This window comes from Bufo bufo, chromosome 1 (genome assembly GCF_905171765.1).
Source record: "Bufo bufo chromosome 1, aBufBuf1.1, whole genome shotgun sequence".
In the NCBI taxonomy this organism is placed as follows: Eukaryota; Metazoa; Chordata; class Amphibia; order Anura; family Bufonidae; genus Bufo; species Bufo bufo.
The window spans coordinates 517,381,850-517,397,754 of record NC_053389.1 but is presented as its reverse complement, the minus strand read 5'-3'; positions in this window follow the sequence as shown (position 1 = coordinate 517,397,754).

The window sequence follows — 15,905 nt, the reverse complement described above, 5'->3', positions numbered from 1 at the left end:
GGATGCGTTTTGCGGATCCGATCCATCTATCAGTGGATCCGTAAAAATCATGCGGACGTCTGAATGGAGCTTTACAGGGGGGTAATCAATGACAGGGGGTTGATCAATGACAGGGGGGTGATCAGGGAGTCTATATGGGGTGATCACCACAGTCATTGATCACGCCCCTGTAAGGCTTCATTCAGACGTCCGGATGCGTTTTGCGGATCCGATCCATCTATCAGTGCATCCGTAAAAATCATGCGGACATCTGAATGGAGCTTTACAGGGGGGTAATCAATGACAGGGGGGTGATCAGGGAGTCTATATGGGGTGATCACCACAGTCATTGATCACTCCCCTGTAAGGCTTCATTCAGACGTCCGGATGCGTTTTGCGGATCCGATCCATCTATCAGTGCATCCGTAAAAATCATGCGGACATCTGAATGGAGCTTTACAGGGGGGTAATCAATGACAGGGGCGTGATCAGGGAGTCTATATGGGGTGATCACCACAGTCATTGATCATGCCCCTGTAAGGCTTCATTCAGACGTCCGGATGCGTTTTGCGGATCGGATCCATCTATCAGTGCATCCGTAAAAATCATGCGGACATCTGAATGGAGCTTTACAGGGGGTTGATCAATGACAGGGGGGTAATCAATGACAGGGGGGGTGATCAGGGAGTCTATATGGGGTGATAACCACAGTCATTGATCACGCCCCTGTAAGGCTTCATTCAGACGTCCGGATGCGTTTTGCGGATCCGATCCATCTATCAGTGGATCCGTAAAAATCATGCGGACGTCTGAATGGAGCTTTACAGGGGGGTAATCAATGACAGGGGGGTGATCAATGACAGGGGGGTGATCAGGGAGTCTATATGGGGTGATCAGGGGTGATCAGGGGCTAATAAGGGGTTAATAAGTGACGGGGGGGGGGGTGTAGTGTAGTGTAGTGGTGCTTGGTGGGACTTTACTGAGCTACCTGTGTCCTCTGGTGGTCGATCCAAACAAATGGGACCACCAGAGGACCAGGTAGCAGGTATATTAGACGCTGTTATCAAAACAGCGTCTAATATACCTGTTAGGGGTTAAAAAAAACACATCTCCAGCCTGCCAGCGAACGATCGCCGCTGGCAGGCTGGAGATCAACTCTCTTACCTTCCGTTCCTGTGAGCGCGCGCGCCTGTGTGCGCGCGTTCACAGGAAATCTCGCCCATCGCGAGATGACGCATATATGCGTGACTGTGCGCAGGGCTGCCACCTCCGGAACGCGATCCTGCGTTAGGCGGTCCGGAGGTGGTTAAAGGGTTTCTGTCATGAGAAACAACGTTATGTAGCTGACTGACATTAGCGATGTGCTAATGTCAGCAGTACATAACAGTATGCTTTTATAACTCCCTGCCTGCCGCCATTCTCTTAAAAAAAAGACTTTTAAAATATGCTAATGAGCCTCTAGGTGCTATTAGGGCGTTGCTTCAGCACCTAGAGGCTCGGTCTACGCATCCTTTGGCACGGCCAGGTCCAGTTGATTGACTTTCGATTTCTCCTCATTTTCCCGTAAATCCCGCGCCTGCGCCTTCCCATTTAGTATTCGGCGCAGGCGCAGTGAGTGAAGGACGCGCTCCTGCTGCCAACTTCCTCACTGCGCCTGCGCCGAATACTAAACAGGAAGGCGCAGCCGCGGGATTTGCGGGACAATGAGGAAACTCGAGAGTCAATAAACTGGACCTGGGTGTGCCAAAGGGTGCGTATAATAGCACCTAGAGGCTCATTAGCATATTTTAAAAATCTTTGTTTTAAGAGAACAGCGGCAGGGAGTTATAAAAGCATACTGTTATGTACTGCTGACATTAGTACATCGCTAATGTCAGTCAGCTACATAACATTATTTCTCATGACAGAAACCCTTTAAGTAAAACAGGTTGCCCACTCATACCTGATTGCCATCCTTTTGATTAAAAACAACTGACTGTAATTCTACCTTCAAATTATCTGCTACTCCTAAATGCTCACATACTTTTTCCACTCACAGACATGATATAGGATAATTTTCCTCAAAAAATAAATGAAGAAGTCTAATATTTATGACTCATTTGTTTGACTTGGTAACCTTTATCTACTTTTATGAATTGTTTGAAATTCTGAAATAGTTTGATGCAGTACTTGACCATTAGTACATGTACATCTCTACATATAGAGACATATGCATAAATTTATATATATATATATATATATATATATATACAGTATATATATATATATATATATATATATATATATATTGTGGTAAGGTGAACAGAAAAGTGTATGGTAAAGTCCTGGAAGGGGTGTATATCCCACCCAGCTTCCTCAACTGGGTGAGATAAATAAAATCCAGAAGGTTAAAATGGTCTCAGCAATGTGTAGGTTGCTGAGACAGTTTTATTAAGTTTATGGGCTAGATTTTATTGGACTGGGACAGGTTTTCCCCTAGCCTGAGGGATCCCCAGCTGAAGCCAGCTGGGATCATCAAGAGGAAATAAAGCACAGTCCAGGCTGTCAGTCTGGGGAGAATAATGCCTGGAGAAAGTCTGGGAGGCTGGCTGCCCTGCTGGCTAGAGAAGCCAAATTCTCAGTGAGAACGGTGTTCAATAGGTGAGTTAGGAACTTCACTGTATTAGCCAGAGCCTAGACGGGCAGGTGTTTATTTTGGTTTGGTTTATGTTTTGTGGTGTTGGACCTTCACCTTACCCAGTGAATTATAACTGGGGTGCCTGTATTGCCGGAGTGTGATAAATAAAGCAACATTTGAACTTTAACCCTGTGGTCTGCAAGAGAATCTGTCATCGCCACCCTACCTGAGAGTGTAACCCCTTACAATTGGTGGAGGATGCGGGCAAGCGTCCCTGCTGAAAAAAGGCAATAGCAGGTTGCTAATGGCAACGGCGTGACAGTTGATGATTTAATGTCCTGGGTAAAAGCTGCAAATACAATGCAAAGTGCATCAAGACCCATGGAGGAAATGATGAAGCAGCTGTTTCAGGCTAACCTAAAGCAACAACAGGCCATGGAGCAACAGCAGAGGTTGCATGCAGAGGATAAAAAGAGACACGAAGAAGTCTTACGTGTCCAACAACAGGCTAATGCCCAGCATCAACAGGCCGTGGCACAGCAGCAATAAGAGAGACTGCTGTAACGGCAGTCCCACAAGTGGGGGTAAGCCCCCCAGAGACTTTGAATGTGAGGAGGGCTGTGCAGCGGGCCTTGCAAAAACGGACACTTGATGAGGATATCGAGGCCTACCTGACCGTATTTGAGAGGGTGGCGGGAAGAGAAAGGCTGCCAATAGCAGAGTGGGCAGAGGTCCTTGCGCCCTTTTTGTCCGGTGAACCACAAAAGGCCTACTATGACCTCAGGGAGCAGGATGCCCGGGACTATGTCAAATTTAAAATGGACATCCTGGCTCGTTTGGGCATTACACCGGCGGTTCGTGCCCGGAGGGTCCACACGTGGAGCTACACCATGGACAAGCCTGCCCGATCTCAGATGTTTGACCTCCTCCATCTTGTACAGAAGTGGCTGGAACCTGAGTCTTCTACACCGGACCAGATCGTGGAGAAAGTAGTGGTGGATCACTACTTCAGAGCCCTCCCGGCAGAGCTACAACGGTGGGTCGGACATGGAGACCCCAAAACTGCGGATCAGCTCGTGAACATGGTGAAAAGGTTCCTGGCGACTGAGGACTACCTCCGTGATGTCCCTACCACACAAACACCTCCCCGGAGTGCCCGACCCATGTCATCTGTGGGTAAGAGAGTTCCGGCTGTTGGGGGTGTGTGAAAGGGTGCAAGAGGGAATAAGGCTCTAGAGGTTGGGCATGGGCATATGGCTGAGTCTCCCGGGCAGTCTGGACCCGGAGAGGTCTTCTCACCTAGAAGACCCAGGGCGACCCAGTGCTGGAGGTGCCGTGAGTGGGGACACATTGCGGCCTATTGCCCTCTGACCTCAGAGCCCATGGAGTGTGCCGGGAGCTGGAGACAGTCGCTGTATGCTGTACCAGTGTGTGCGGCCTCCCCAGGACTAGAGACTGAGCCAGAGATGTGTACCCTGGTGATAAATGACTGCTCTGTCAGGGCTCTGTTGGACTCCGGTAATCTGGTCACCTTAGTGCATGCCAGCTTCGTGGCTGGGAATTATGTGCCAGACAAAAGAGTAAATGTGCTGTACATCCATGGGGATGCAAAATCATACCCCTTGGCTTGCGTTAAGCTGGAGACTCCGGCTGGGACTGTATCCTATGAAGTCGGGGTCGTAAAAAGACTTATGCATGATATGATATTGGGCCGGGACTTCCCCTTGTTTTGGAAGTTGTGGGAGAAGAGAAACATTCCTGCAGAATCTGTGCCTTCTCCTTTAAATAATCATTGCTATGAGGGGCCCATTGAATCCAATGGTTTAAAAGAAGAGACCATTGAAAACAATGGTGCTGATAAGGTGCAAAATGAAGATGTTATGGTAAATGAAATGTCTGCTGAAAATGTGGGGTTATATGACATACCTGATAATGACACTTTTCCATTGCAGGTGTTAGCTGGTGAAGATGAAGCTTCCCCAACTGGGGAAAATGTGTTGGACTTAGGGGTGTCTCGGGGTAACTTTGGTACAGAGCAATTGAGAGACTCCACTCTCATGAGTGCTCACGGAAATTTTACCGTGATAGATGGTGTACTACAGGTACCAGAAGCTGACCAGAAATTTCCGCATTTTGCCATGAATGGAAACCTGCTGCATCGAGTTAATAAATGCAACAATGAAATTGTGGAGCAGCTTCTGGTGCCAAAACCCTATAGACATATGTAGTAGATCTCGCACATAACCACGTACTTGGGGGTCATTTGGGTGTTAGCAAAACACAGGAGAGGGTACTACAAAGATTTTTCTGGCCTGGAGTATACAAGGAAGTGGAAATATACTGTGAGTCCTGCCCAACCTGCCAGATAAGTGCCCCAACCTCACATTTCCGGAGTCCCCTGGTGCCTCTTCCCATCATTGAGGTACCTTTTGAACGAATTGCCATGGACTTGGTGGGTCCCATGGTTAAGTCAGCTAGGGGGCACCAGTATATCTTGGTTGTGTTGGACTATGCCACACGATACCCGGAATCAGTACCCTTGCGAAACATGGCGTCCAAAAATATTGCCCGGGAATTATTTTTCATGTTCTCCCGCACGGAGATCCCTAAAGAAATTCTCACGGACCAGGGTACCCCCTTTAAGGTCATGAAAGAGTTGTGCAAGTTTTTCAAAATCACCCAGATACGTACCAAGGTGTACCACCCACAGGCAGATGGGTTGGTCGAGAGGTTTAACAAGACGCTGAAACAGATGTTAAAAAAAGTGGTAGAAAAGGATGGTTGGGACTGGAACTGCCTCCTACCATACCTTATGCTCTCTGTTAGGGAGGTGCCTCAGGTTTTTACAGGGTTCTCACCATTTGAGTTACTATATGGCCGTCACCTGAGGGGCTTACTCAATGTAGCTAAAGAAACCTGGGAGGCTGAGGCTACTCCCTATAAGAGCATCATTGAATATGTGGCTGACATGCAAGACAGGATAGCGACAGTGATGCCCATTGTTAAAGAACATCTGCAAAGAGCCCAGGAGGCTCAAAGCAGAATTTATAACAGGTCTGCCAAGGTAAGGGACTTTAATCCCGGGGACAGGGTCCTGATTCTAGTTCCCACTGTAGAAAGTACGTTTTTGGCAAAGTGGCGGGGTCCCTACGAGGTTGTGGAAAAAGTGGGCGAGGTGAACTATAAGGTGCACCAACCAGGAAGGAGAAGACCCTACCAGATTTACCACGTAAATCTGATCAAGCCATGGAAAGATCGGGAGTCATTGGTGGCCGCACAGACCATGAATAAGGAGGTGTCACCACCAATTCCTCCGGTAAAAATTAGTGAGGCATTGTCAGTACCCCAGAAACAAGAAGTAAAGGAGTTTCTACAGAAAAATAGAGGAAGGTTTTCTGACCTACCAGGCCGTACCCACCTGATAGAACATTCCGTGAGAACTGAGCCCCACAGTAAGGTGAATCTAAAGCCCTATAGGATACCAGAAGCACGCAGAAAAGCGGTATCCTCTGAGGTCAGGCGCATGCATGAGTTAGGGGTCATTGAGGAATCTACCAGTGAGTGGTCAAGCCCTATTGTCTTAATCCCGAAGCCTAATGGGACTTGGAGATTTTGTAATGATTTCCGGAAGCTAAATGAGGTATCAAAATTCGATGCATACCCCATGCCCAGAGTAGATGAACTAATTGAGAGGCTTGGGAAAGCAAGGTACATCACGACCCTTGACCTTACAAAAGGGTATTGGCAGATACCATTATCAGATGATGCAAAAGAAAAGACGGCATTCTCCACTCCAGAGGGGCTGTTCCAGTACACAGTGATGCCGTTCGGGTTACATGGAGCCCCTGCTACATTTCAGAGGTTAATGGACCTGATCTTGGAGCCACATCGTGACTATGCTGCCGCTTACCTTGATGATGTGGTCATTTTTTCATCTGATTGGAGAAGTCACCTCTGGAAAGTACAGGCCGTTATAGACTCCATTAGTGATGCTGGCCTAACCATAAACCCTGAGAAGTGTGCATTGGGTCTAGAGGAAGCAAAATATCTGGGCTACATTATTGGTAAAGGGCTGGTTAAACCCCAGATCAATAAAGTAGAGGCGATACAAGACTGGCCTAGGCCCTTAACGAAGAAACAAGTCAGGGCCTTCCTTGGCATGACAGGGTACTACCGCCGGTTCGTAACGAATTTTGCCTCGATGGCAGCACCATTGACTGACTTAACGAAAGGCCCTAAGTCAGTAATGGTGAAGTGGACCCTAGAGGCAGAAAAGGCCTTTCAAAGCCTAAAGTCCGCTCTCTGTCAAATGCCGGTGCTCATTTCCCCGGATTATAGAAAAGAGTTTCTGGTCCAGACTGATGCATCTGAGACAGGCTTGGGAGAGGTCCTGTCACAGGTGATAAATGGGGAGGAGCACTTAGTGATGTACCTAAGTAGGAAGTTGACCCCAGCAGAGAGAAATTATGCCATAGTGGAACGAGAGTGTCTAGCCATTAAATTGTCTCCGGAGTGTGATAAATAAAGCAACATTTGGACTTTAACCCTGTGGTCTGCAAGAGAATCTGTCATTGCCGCCCTACCTGAGAGTGTAACCCCTTACAATATATATATATATATATATATATATATACACAGTTGCAAGAAAAAGTATGTGAACCCTTTGGAATGATATGGATTTCTGCACAAATTGGTCATAAAATGTGATCTGATCTTCATCTAAGTCACAACAATAGACAATCACAGTCTGCTTAAACTAATAACACACAAAGAATTAAATGTTACCATGTTTTTATTGAACACACCATGTAAACATTCACAGTGCAGGTGGAAAAAGTATGTGAACCCCTAGACTAATGACATCTTCAAGAGCTAATTGGAGTGAGGTGTCAGTCAACTGGAGTCCAATCAATGAGATGAGATTGGAGGTGTTGGTTACAGCTGCCCTGCCCTATAAAAAAACACACACCAGTTCTGGGTTTGCTTTTCACAAGAAGCATTGCCTGATGTGAATGATGCCTCGCACAAAAGAGCTCTCAGAAGACTTACGATTAAGAATTGTTGACTTGCATAAAGCTGGAAAGGTATCCCCAAAAGCCTTGCTGTTCATCAGTCCACGGTAAGACAAGTTGTCTATAAATGGCGAAAGTTCAGCTCTGCTGCTACTCTCCCTAGGAGTGGCCATCCTGTAAAGATGACTGCAAGAGCACAGCGCAGACTGATCAATGAGGTGAAGAAGAATCCTAGCGTGTCAGCTAAAGACTTACAAAAGTCTCTGGCATATGCTAACATCCGTGTTAGCGAATCTATGATACGTAAAAAAATAAACAAGAATGTATTTCATGGGAGGATACCACATAGGAAGCCACTGCTGTCCAAAAAAAACATTGCTGCACGTTTACAGTTTGCACAAGAGCACCTGGATGTTCCACAGCAGTCCTGGCAAAATATTCTGTGGACAGATGAAACCAAAGTTGAGTTGTTTGGAAGAAACACACAACACTATGTGTGGAGAAAAAGAGGCACAGCACACCAACATCAAAACCTCATCCCAACTGTGAAGTATGGTGGTGGGGGCATCATGGTTTGGGGCTGCTTTTCTGCGTCAGGGCCTGGACGGATTGCTATCATCGAAGGAAAAATGAATTCCCAAGTTTATCAAGACATTTTGCAGGAGAACTTAAGGCTATCTGTCCCACAGCTGAAGTTCAATAGAAGATGGGTGTTGCAACAGGACAACGACCCAAAGCATAGAAGAAAATCAACAACAGAATGGCTTAAAGAGAATAAAATACGCCTTTTGGAGTGGCCCAGTTAGAGTCCTGACCTCAACCCGATTGAGATGCTGTGGCATGACCTCAAGAAAGTGATTCACACCAGACATCCCAAGAATATTGCTGAACTGAAACAGTTCTGTAAAGAGAAATGGTCAAGAATAACTCCTGACCGTTGTGCACGTCTGATCTGCAACTACAGGAAACGTTTGGTTGAAGTTATTGCTGCCAAAGGAGGTTCAACCAGTTATTAAATCCAAGGGTTCACATACTTTTTCCACCTGCACTGTGAATGTTTCCATGGTGTGTTCAATAAAAACATGGTAACATTTAATTCTTTGTGTGTTATTAGTTTAAGCAGACTGTGATTGTCTATTGTTGTGACTTAGGCTACTTTCACGCTAGCGTTGTTTTAATCCGGCGTTCAATTCCGACACCGAAACTGCCCGCCGGATCCGGAAAAACGTGTGAAAACGGATTACATTTGAATCCTGATCAGGATTTTGATCACAATGAAAAAATGCATTGGAAAAAACGGATCCGCCATTTATGGACTTTAACTTTTTTTTCACATTTTTCGGGTTTAACATGCAAAAGCCTGATCCGTTTTGACTGAACACACAGTGCCAGATCCGGCGTTAATGCAAGTCAATGGGAAAAAGGCCTGATCCGGCGTTCAGTCAAAGTGTTCAGGCTTTTTGGCCGGAGGTAAAAATACTGCATGCTACGTTTTTCTGAAAAGCCTGATCAGTCAAAAAGACTGAACTGAAGACATCCTGATGCATCCTGAAGGACTGACTCTCCATTCAGAATGCATGGGGATAAAACTGATCAGTTCTTTTCCGGATTTGAGCCCCTAGGACGGAACTCAACGCCGGAAAAGAAAAACGCTAGTGTGAAAGTACACTTAGATGAAGATCAGATCACATTTTATGACCAATTTGTGCAGAAATCCATATAATTCCAAAGGGTTCATATACTTTTTCTTGCAACTGTATATACTGTATATCCCCATATATAAAGTCTACTAGGATATTATACTTATATACATGCTCAGAAAAAACACATGTAATATAACTTGTTGACCGTTTCTAAGGATAGTGCCATTTGTCCATGGATAACAGGGATAGAGCCCCTGAGCTTCACATGACCTAAATGTTCCTGTGTCTTAGTCCATTTCATTGACTCCACCCTATGACCACTCAAATACATTCAATGTTGCCCAGCTGCTTATCCACCAACTTTACAATTTGTCCTTCCTGTCTTTAAAATGCTGACAAGGGAAACAATGACCAAATGGCATCTGATCATGCTGACAGTTCAATGGGTGAATATCACTAAATAATATGAGTATATACTATATCCAATTACTAAGTATATTTTGTGTGGTCATAGGACTGAAGGTCTAGCTGACAACCATATTCTCCTTCATCACTGCATAATGCAAACAGCATAGGGCTACTTTCACACTTGCGTTCGGGGTTCCGCTTGTGAGTTCCGTTTGAAGGCTCTCACAAGCGGCCTCGAACGGATCTGTACTGCCCCAATGCATTCTGAGTGGATGCGGATCCGCTCAGAATGCATCAGTTTGGCACCGTTTGGCCTCCGTTCCGCTCAGCAGGCGGACACCCGAACGCAGCTTGCAGCGTTTTCGTGTCCGCCTGGCCGTGCGGAGCCAAACGGATCCGTCCAGACTTACAATGCAAGTCAATGGGGACGGATCCGTTTGACGTTGACACAATATGGTGCAATTGCAAACAGATCCGTTCCCCATTGACTTTCAATGTAAAGTCAGGAGTCCCTATTAATATACCATCGGATCTGAGTTTTCTCCAATCCGATGGTATATTTTAACTTGGCGAACGCCTCTATGGGAACGCCTCTATGTTAGAATATACCATCGGATTTGAGTTAGATCGTGAAACTCAGATCCGACAGCATATTCTAACACAGAGGCGTTCCCATGGTGTGTACATGACTGCCCCCTGCTGCCTGGCAGGTGCTGCCAGGCATCAGGGGGCAGACCCTCCCCCCTCCCCTGTATTTGACTCATTGGTGGCCAGTGCGGCCCCCCCTCCCTCCCTCCCCTGTATTTAACTCATTGGTGGCCAATGCAGCGGCCCCCCTCCCTCCCCTGTATTTAACTCATTGGTGGACAGTGCGGCCGGCCCCTCCTCCCTCCCTCCCCTATATTTAACTCATTGGTGGCCAGTGCGGCCGCCCCCCCCCCCCCTGTTTTTAACTCATTGGTGGCCAGTCCGGCCGGCCCCCCTCCCTCCCCTATATTTAACTCATTGGCGGCCAGTGCGGCCGGCCCCCCCTCCCCCCCCTGTTTTGAACTCATTATTGGCCAGTGCGGCTGGCCACCCCCTAATTAAAATGACCGACCCCCCATGGTTACCGATCGCTGGGACTCCGATCGGTAACCATGGCAACCAGGACGTACTGCATTCCTGGCTGCCATGGTTACTTAGCAATTTTAGAAGCATTATACTTACCTGCAATGTCTGTGACCTGCCGGGCGCTCCTCTTACTGGTAAGTGAAAGGTCTGTGCGGCGCATTGCTTATAGCACAAACCTTTCACTGGCCACCAATGAGTTAAATACAGGGGAGGGAGGGGGGCCGCACTGGCCACCAATGAGTTAAATACAGGGGTGAAAGGGAGGGGGATCTGCCCCCGCTGCCTGGCAGCACCTGCCAGGCAGCAGGGGGCAGACATGTACACAGTTCTTTTAGTATATTCTAACTTGAAGCGTCCCCATCACCATGGGAACGCCTCTGTGTTAGAATATATTGTCGGATCTGAGTTTTCACGAAGTTAAAAATCAGATCTGAAAAAAACTGTTTGCATTATAGGAGCGGATCCGTCTGTACAGACACCAGACGTATCCGCTCCTAACGCAAGTGTGAAAGATTAAATTATTCTTGAGGCCCAACCCCATATAATCAATAAAGTCCAGGGTTTAATAAAATAAAAAACAACAACAATGGCAAGTGACTGGCTCCAAAGGCTGTTCCAAATGTTGGGCTGGACCTTGGATCTTTGGGGCCCACTATGTTAGTAGATTCTGGGCCCATCAGAGGATCCTCTGGTACTCTGGTGGGCCAGTGTGGCCCTGTCTATACTGATTATCACACGACTGCCCATAAGAATAGTTGAATCACCACAACCTCCAGATACAGAACAGAGATAGCATGTGAGAGGCAAACCATTCATTGGTTAATTTGGATAGGGAATCTAAAGAATGTCCATTATGGTGAGTGAGCTAGTAAATTATTGAGTAACAACCTGTGAAAGTACCATGTAGTCATGGAGAATCATTTTATTAACTTTCAAATGCCATAGACAGAAACACTGGAGGTGCCTACATGAAATCATGTGAAGCTTTAACCAGTTTCATCTGAGAGTAAAGTAACTAAGAAACTTATGTTCCTGTTATTATTCGTCTTGCTTCTCTTATAAGTAGTTAATTGTTAAGCTCTTTTATTACTCAGATTAGTGGTGCGCTCAAGTGAATATATATCTGTTAATACTGGAAAATCGTCTTTATACATACAGAAAGTCACAGGTTTCCAGTAAATAATTAAAGTTTTGATCCAGTCTTCAAAATTGCAAGAGACACCATGACATTGTGCTTCGCTTGTTTTTCTAAGGACAAATTTTCTGTTAAAGAGTTGTATTTATCTCTGATAAGATAAAATGTGTAATATGAATCCATTGTTTAGCATTTCAGCTTTGGTTGTCCACTTTCAACTCTGCTGCTCAGTTATTCCACCTTTTATCCTCACTACACCTTCACTCTCTGCCAATCCCTTAACCCAGTGTTCCCCAGCTGCAGTCCTCAGGGCCCACCTACATTTCATGATTTGAGAATACCCCACAGAATAAATACCTGTGGTAGATCCTGATGCACTGACACTAATTATATCACCTGCTCAATACTAAGGAAATCCTGAAAACATGACCGGCAGGTGGGCCCTGAGGACTGGAGTTGAGGAACCCTGCCTTAACTGGCTAATTAGTGAATTCAGTTCAGAATATTAACAATTACATACAAGACTATCCATAACTAGAGTTGAGCGAACACCTGGATGTTCGGGTTCGAGAAGTTCGACCGAACTTCCCGGAAATGTTCGGGTTCGGGATCCGAACCCGAACCGAACTTCGTCCCGAACCCGAACCCCATTGAAGTCAATGGGGACCCGAACTTTTGGGCACTAAAAAGGCTGTAAAACAGCCCAGGAAAGAGCTAGAGGGCTGCAAAAGGCAGCAACATGTAGGTAAATCCCCTGCAAACAAATGTGGATAGGGAAATTAATTAAAATAAAAATAATAAAAATAAAAATGAACCAATATCAATTGGACAGAGGTCCCATAGCAGAGAATCTGGCAAATTTGGGAATAGTTTTTCAACCCAGAACAAAAAATGTGCTTTTACGGTCACTACAAATAACTTGACCAGCTAAAACAGTACAGATTTGGTTGAATAGAAATGTGAGGCCTGTTTTTTTTTGCGCTGTGTGACAGGTATAGGTTTAATCACAGAATTAGACTTCTATCTGCACGGTAGCGTGTGTCTTAGGTTTTTCTGAATGACACTATCAGCACCTTCAATGTAAGATATCCTTTTTGGGATAGATTTCAAGTAGGCCTCATATAGCAGAAACTAGTTATTTTGAGAATGGCAAATTTGGGAATAGTTTTTCAACCCAGAACAAAAAATGTGCTTTTACGGTCACTACAAATAACTTGACCAGCTAAAACCGTACAGATTTGGTTGAATAGAAATGTGAGGCCTGGTTTTTTTTTTACGCTGTGTGACAGGTATAGGTTTAATCACAGAATTAGACTTCTATCTGCACGGTAGCGTGTGTCTTAGGTTTTTCTGAATGACACTATCAGCACCTTCAATGTAAGATGTCCTTTTTGGGATAGATTTCAAGTAGGCCTCATATAGCAGAAACTAGTTATTTTGAGAATGGCAAATTTGGGAATAGTTTTTCAACCCAGAACAAAAAATGTGCTTTTACGGTCACTACAAATAACTTGGCCAGCTAAAACCGTACAGATTTGGTTGAATAGAAATGTGAGGCCTGTTTTTTTTTGCGCTGTGTGACAGGTATAGGTTTAATCACAGAATTAGACTTCTATCTGCACGGTAGCGTTTGTCTTAGGTTTTTCTGAATGACACTATCAGCACCTTCAATGTAAGATATCCTTTTTGGGATAGATTTCAAGTAGGCCTCATATAGCAGAAACTAGTTATTTTGAGAATGGCAAATTTGGGAATAGTTTTTCAACCCAGAACAAAAAATGTGCTTTTACGGTCACTACAAATAACTTGACCAGCTAAAACAGTACAGATTTGGTTGAATAGAAATGTGAGGCCTGTTTTTTTTTGCGCTGTGTGACAGGTATAGGTTTAATCACAGAATTAGACTTCTATCTGCACGGTAGTGTGTGTCTTAGGTTTTTCTGAATGACACTATCAGCACCTTCAATGTAAGATATCCTTTTTGGGATAGATTTCAAGTAGGCCTCATATAGCAGAAACTAGTTATTTTGAGAATGGCAAATTTGGGAATAGTTTTTCAACCCAGAACAAAAAATGTGCTTTTACGGTCACTACAAATAACTTGACCAGCTAAAACAGTACAGATTTGGTTGAATAGAAATGGGAGGCCTGTTTTTTTTTGCGCTGTGTGACAGGTATAGGTTTAATCACAGAATTAGACTTCTATCTGCACGGTAGCGTGTGTCTTAGGTTTTTCTGAATGACACTATCAGCACCTTCAATCTAAGATATCCTTTTTGGGATAGATTTCAAGTAGGCCTCATATAGCAGAAACTAGTTATTTTGAGAATGGCAAATTTGGGAATAGTTTTTCAACCCAGAACAAAAAATGTGCTTTTACGGTCACTACAAATAACTTGACCAGCTAAAACCGTACAGATTTGGTTGAATAGAAATGTGAGGCCTGTTTTTTTTTTGCGCTGTGTGACAGGTATAGGTTTAATCACAGAATTAGACTTCTATATGCACGGTAGCGTGTGTCTTAGGTTTTTCTGAATGACACTATCAGCACCTTCAATGTAAGATATCCTTTTTGGGATAGATTTCAAGTAGGCCTCATATAGCAGAAACTAGTTATTTTGAGAATGGCAAATTTGGGAATAGTTTTTCAACCCAGAACAAAAAATGTGCTTTTACGGTCACTACAAATAACTTGACCAGCTAAAACCGTACAGATTTGGTTGAATAGAAATGTGAGGCCTGTTTTTTTTTTGCGCTGTGTGACAGGTATAGGTTTAATCACAGAATTAGACTTCTATCTGCACGGTAGCGTGTGTCTTAGGTTTTTCTGAATGACACTATCAGCACCTTCAATGTAAGATATCCTTTTTGGGATAGATTTCAAGTAGGCCTCATATAGCAGAAACTAGTTATTTTGAGAATGGCAAATTTGGGAATAGTTTTTCAACCCAGAACAAAAAATGTGCTTTTACGGTCACTACAAATAACTTGACCAGCTAAAACCGTACAGATTTGGTTGAATAGGAATGTGAGGCCTGTTTTTTTTTTGCGCTGTGTGACAGGTATAGGTTTAATCACAGAATTAGACTTCTATCTGCACGGTAGCGTGTGTCTTAGGTTTTTCTGAATGACACTATCAGCACCTTCAATGTAAGATATCCTTTTTGGGATAGATTTCAAGTAGGCCTCATATAGCAGAAACTAGTTATTTTGAGAATGGCAAATTTGGGAATAGTTTTTCAACCCAGAACAAAAAATGTGCTTTTACGGTCACTACAAATAACTTGACCAGCTAAAACCGTACAGATTTGGTTGAATAGAAATGTGAGGCCTGTTTTTTTTTTGCGCTGTGTGACAGGTATAGGTTTAATCACAGAATTAGACTTCTATCTGCACGGTAGCGTGTGTCTTAGGTTTTTCTGAATGACACTATCAGCACCTTCAATGTAAGATATCCTTTTTGGGATAGATTTCAAGTAGGCCTCATATAGCAGAAACTAGTTATTTTGAGAATGGCAAATTTGGGAATAGTTTTTCAACCCAGAACAAAAAATGTGCTTTTACGGTCACTACAAATAACTTGACCAGCTAAAACCGTACAGATTTGGTTGAATAGAAATGTGAGGCCTGTTTTTTTTTTGCGCTGTGTGACAGGTATAGGTTTAATCACAGAATTAGACTTCTATCTGCACGGTAGCGTGTGTCTTAGGTTTTTCTGAATGACACTATCAGCACCTTCAATGTAAGATATCCTTTTTGGGATAGATTTCAAGTAGGCCTCATATAGCAGAAACTAGTTATTTTGAGAATGGCAAATTTGGGAATAGTTTTTCAACCCAGAACAAAAAATGTGCTTTTACGGTCACTACAAATAACTTGACCAGCTAAAACCGTACAGATTTGGTTGAATAGAAATGTGAGGCCTGTTTTTTTTTTGCGCTGTGTGACAGGTATAGGTTTAATCACAGAATTAGACTTCTATCTGCACGGTAGCGTGT